Raw genomic sequence first — 5,136 nt, 5'->3', positions numbered from 1 at the left:
GCATAGATTGAAGGTACTCCATTCTTGATGGAAGTGTAGTGTCCCTTGAGAAGCAGATGAGGGACATGTACGTGTTCTTCTGGGTACCTTGGACAGCCAGTACCACCTGCACCACCTCAGGAGTAGTGGCATCGGGATGCCTTCTAGCCTTAGGGTTTCCCTTACTTTCTTTTATAGCAGATTTTTGTTTCTAGTTTTGATATCTAGGTTTTATTTTAATACTTTTCTTTCATCTGTTTCTTTCAAACTTAGAAGTTATGCAGTTCTTTTCCTTATGCTTAGTTTGATGTTCTATTTTCTATTATTTTCTTTTCTAAAAGGATCAATGTAAATTCTTATGTAATCAAGTTTATCATCAATGAAACAACTTTCACATTTATGTTTGTCTCCTATTTGTGTACTAATTATTTGTTTGTTCTTTAAGACTTTTAAGTTCAATTCCTAACACCCTTATAACCTAAAGATCATTTAAATTGTGAGTTAAGGCAGAGTATCGCGCTCTGATACCAAATTATTATATTCTGTTTCCACTAGGATACCTGCGATGTGACTAGGACGCTTACATGTCCTATATCTCTACCAGGGTCTCTGATAGCAGGACCATAACCGTTATAATCATAACACAATTGAACCGAAACTAAATAAATTGTAGTGGAACCAGAGTATAAATACATAAAGATCAACTTCAAATCATCGGGAGAAGTTAAATCTTAGATATATTACATTAACAGTGTTTTATCTTTCGTAAGAAAGTTATCACAATATACATATAATATCCAAAAATACGACATCGAAGGATAGGATCACCCTCGGCTTAAGGTACAGTATAGGCACATGTGTCACATGCGCAATCTAAGTCATACTCTTTGAGCTTTGATGTCCACAAGTCATTACCATACTTAGCCATGGAGGAGGAGATATCGCTGCTCATGGGCTCGATGGTACTTGCACCATCATTTAAAAAGAAACACACACACGGTGTGAGCTTCAACTAGCTCAGCGAGGGATGAGGTTCATACAAGCAATCACATATAGTCCATGAATGCGAAATGATATAGTTGGTTTTATTATTATCCAACTAACATAAATCGAAGTTGGGTTCATGCTACTAAGACGCATTAGACAATAACCCTGGTCATAGAAATCACAAAGTGCTCACCTAACGATAGAAATCCTCGTCGTGGATAGAGGCTTACCAGTCCTAGAATGCGACATTGGTAATGAACGGTAATAAAGGCAGATGCTCGGGGTCCTTCATTCTTCTCTTTCTCCTTCTCCTCATTCTCTCCCTCTCACGTTTAGTTCGGGTGAGTAGGGCTCATTTCCACCTTATATAGGTAAGGGTCTTAGGGGCTAATTTCTTGGGTACTTGTCTTTGGCCAAATCAACTTAATCCGAGATTCAGACCACATGGGCCCACTACCTTGGGTCCACAAGGTGTGCAAGTTAAGAGGGTAGGTTCCATGTAATGTGGGGGCATAAGTGGAGTTGACCATTATGTGTGTAGCAGGTCCCACGGGCAAAGAAAGAAATTCAGCACAACAAGACCCATCGGCTGATGGCCACCAATAGGTCACTATCTAGCCAGGGTTGCTACCAATGGACAGTATAGCTGCTTTACTTTACCATTTCTCAGCTCCTTTTGCTGACACCTAGGGTGCTTCCTTAAGGACTTGTGCTGGCCATTTTACCTTATTCCTACCATGTAAAGGGGATCAAGTGAGGAGGTGTTTGGTCACTTACTTCTAAGGCATGGGAGGTTTGAATGCCTTCTAATTCCACTGGCAAGTCTTGTAGTGACATGCAAGTCCCATACTGCAAGCCAGTAGGTAGCAGAGCTGACACTCTAGGGTGCACTACCTATTGACAAAATTCAAGTTTGACCGGATTAGGGCACGGGTGTAACAAGAGGCCTAAGACGATTTCTTATTGCAACACTTTTTAACCTAAGTGCCTAGAAAATAGTTAATTTGATATTTTTATTATTCATGCTAGAATGCAAGACTAGTTATTATGACTTGTAAAGAATTTGGAATGGTCTAAATAGAAGAAACAGTCCCCTAGCCAAGTGAAATGAGTGCTTAATACCTTCTCAACCCGTTGTAACCTTAATTGTACAAAAGATTTGGTGCGGATTGTTGTCATCAATCGGAATTCATTTTCTAACTTGAAATGAGAAGACATTTATGGATTATAGACCGTTATATGGCTGACGAATCCAAAGAAAACCATTTCACCCCCCTTCCAACTCAATTAAAAAAGAAAGGGTGATCTTCGAGGATATTTTCTCATGTAAGACCACATTAGGCTGCATGACTGTTGAGCATTAAGACAAAACTAGTATAGGGCAATTCCATCTTTCAGTGGCCGAAAGTCTTAAAAACTAGTCGTCTTTACCCTTTAGCCTTTTACCTTTGACCTTTTCCCTTTTCCCTTTTCCCTTTTCCCTTTTCTTTTTCAATAAAGAATGGCTAGTTATTGTTCCTTCTTGTCTTCTTCTACAATAGGAATGTGGCACCTCATCCATATTTTCTAGCGAGTTGTGCAATATAATATTAGTGGGATAAACAGATCCTAAAAGTGCATTCTTGGCTAATGAAAATTCGAGGGATAATCATGAATTTAGGTATATTGGTCAAATGTATTAATATATCAATTATGATTAATTGATACTGTTACCGAAAAATAATGTGAAAAAGTGAATATTTTTTAGGGAGAGGGTTCCCTAGTGTAGTTCGATTTGATTTTGGTTGAGTTGATCGCATACCTTAGCTTATATCAGTCTAGATTGAAACCCGATAAATATTTCTTATCAGTTCTTAAAATTTATAACTAAATCAATTACTGATTTGGTTGGTTTCGATTCCTTATCTATTTCTCTAATCAATTCTTCATCTTACTGATTTTATTTTATCGGTTCTAAATATATATAAAAAGAAGGATAATTTACAGTGCCATCCCAAGGAGAATGCCACAATTATAAGAACACCCCCTTTGTTTCACCAAATTAGACTAAGACCCCCTACCGTCAGTCACTGTTAAGTTAAAAGTTAAAATGACTGTTATTCCCTTTTCACTAAAACTCATTTTAACCCAATCCCTCTTCACCCCTATCTATTTTCATCTCTATTTTTGTTTCCCTCTTTTAGAGCGTAGGTAGGACTGCATATGGTGATGGCCAAGGGGGAGCCTTTGAGCTATACTACGATGACGGGGCTGGTTCTGCTGCCTTCTAGCATCTCGGATTTCTTAACGGGATCAGGCTTTGATCGCCTGCTAGTTAATTTCCTCAAGTTGAACTCAGCTCTGTGCAGCTCGAAAAGAAGATTGTGTCGCCCAAACCAAAACCAATTTGACTAATTGATCGGAATGGGTAAGATAAGGGGAAGGGTCTCTCTCTCTCTCTCTCTCTCTCTCTCTCTCTCAAGAGACTTCTGTTTTTACTAGGAAATTTACTTAGCGCTAAGCAGAACGAGGCAAGGAGGATTTACATAGGTCATAATACGAAGAAAGTGATAAGAAGTGGGGAGGGGATGTGGGGAGGGAATGGAATCTGCTGTAAAGTTATTCTGCCTAGAAAACATAAACAAAGCCAACATAGAAAGGATTCAAACAAAAAGAAAGACAATCTAAGATGATATTAGCGACCACTTGCTGTGGATCTTGAGCAATCGTGTCAAAGGCATTGATTACCATTGGTGGTGAGTCTTTCTCTTCAAGAACGAGCTGCACGTAGCCTTAATGAACTATTATAACCAGGCAACTGATCAACTAGAGAGAGAAGAAACACATGATTCAAGCACAAAGGGGTTTCGCATGGTCATCGTGAGGTCCTGTGGGTCGCTATCCATCGCCGCTGCTATGAACAAACCCCGGTGGAATGGGGGCCAATTTATTGATATAGGCAAAAGAAATAGTAACTTATTACAAGGGTATTTTAAGTACTTCATATTTAATAAGGGTGTTTCGGTATTTAAAATAAAATATTATTATTGACATCAGCATATAGAGTATATTCCTTAACAGTGACTGACGGTAGGGGATTTGAGTCTAATTTGGTGAAATAGAGGAGGTGTTCTTATAATTATGGCATTCTTCAGGGGATGACGTAAATTACCTTAAAAAAATTATGTAAAATATCAATTTTATTATCAAATTTTTAGTATTTCCATCAGTCTTATTATTCCGGACCGAAACTAAAATTGAAACCAAACCAATATTATAGTTTTTCTAAAATCAAAATTGAAACTGAATAATAAAAAATTTTAAGTGAAAGTGGGTCCAATTTTGAAATTTTTTTTTTTTTAGGTGGAATTGATATTCCCATACAGGTGTAGTACTTAGGATTCCTGAAAGTGTGGGACTTCACTGCTATCTCTTTACAGCTTCCTCAGTGGTGTACGTACTGCAAAAGCATTTCTTTCACTTCACTTAAAAAAAAAAAAAATGCAAAAGTATTTCTAACCGCAGAAACCATACGAAGGAAGTTGCAAGGTGGGGGGACAGATATTTTTCTTTTCCTTTCCATCATTGCTCTCAAATTATGGGCTTGAATGGGCTAATCAAAGGAGAGGGAAAGCAAAGAGGCTAAGACAAGAATTAATTGATTGATTGATTGATAATAGATAAAAAATTTAAAACATTAATTACGTGTCACATGATTAGGACTTTAGGAGTTGGTGACCTCTTTCGTTTTCTATATTGAGGACGAAGCGAGAGATCGAGAGAGAGAGATCGAGAGAGAGAAGAGAGAGGATATAATCTAAGCTAAGACAAGAAGAAGAAGACGAAGAAGAAGAAGAAAGCAACAATGGCGAAGATAATTGAAGAGGGGTTTGGGTTAGTAGTGAACTTGTTTATGATGACAGTAGTGCTGGAGCTGCATCCAAACTCAATATTGGAGTGTGGTGCTGCGGTTGTTAGGGCTGGGAATCATGAGGACTCCTACTCCTCCTCGGGGGCGGCGGCTTCTTCTTCTTTACTACTCAACCGAACCAGTTTTCCTCCCGGTTTCTTTTTTGGGCCTGGTTCTGCTTCTTACCAGGTATTATTAATGTCTATCCCCACCTTTCCCAACTAGTGTAAAAGGGGAACTCTAACTAATTTTCACCATATCCTTAATTTTTTTTTTTTTTT

At 38.2% G+C, this 5,136-nt stretch overlaps 1 pseudogene; it reads left to right on the top strand.

The window, feature by feature from the left end:
• Positions 1-4,665: 4,665 nt before the first annotated feature.
• LOC122070282 overlaps positions 4,666-5,136 on the top strand; it is a 17,883-nt pseudogene continuing 17,412 nt past the window's right edge.

Source organism: Macadamia integrifolia, unplaced genomic scaffold (assembly GCF_013358625.1).
Source record: "Macadamia integrifolia cultivar HAES 741 unplaced genomic scaffold, SCU_Mint_v3 scaffold871, whole genome shotgun sequence".
Classification (NCBI taxonomy): domain Eukaryota; kingdom Viridiplantae; phylum Streptophyta; class Magnoliopsida; order Proteales; family Proteaceae; genus Macadamia; species Macadamia integrifolia.
The sequence above is the reverse complement of the archived record's forward strand: the minus strand, read 5'-3'. Positions and strand labels throughout refer to the sequence as shown.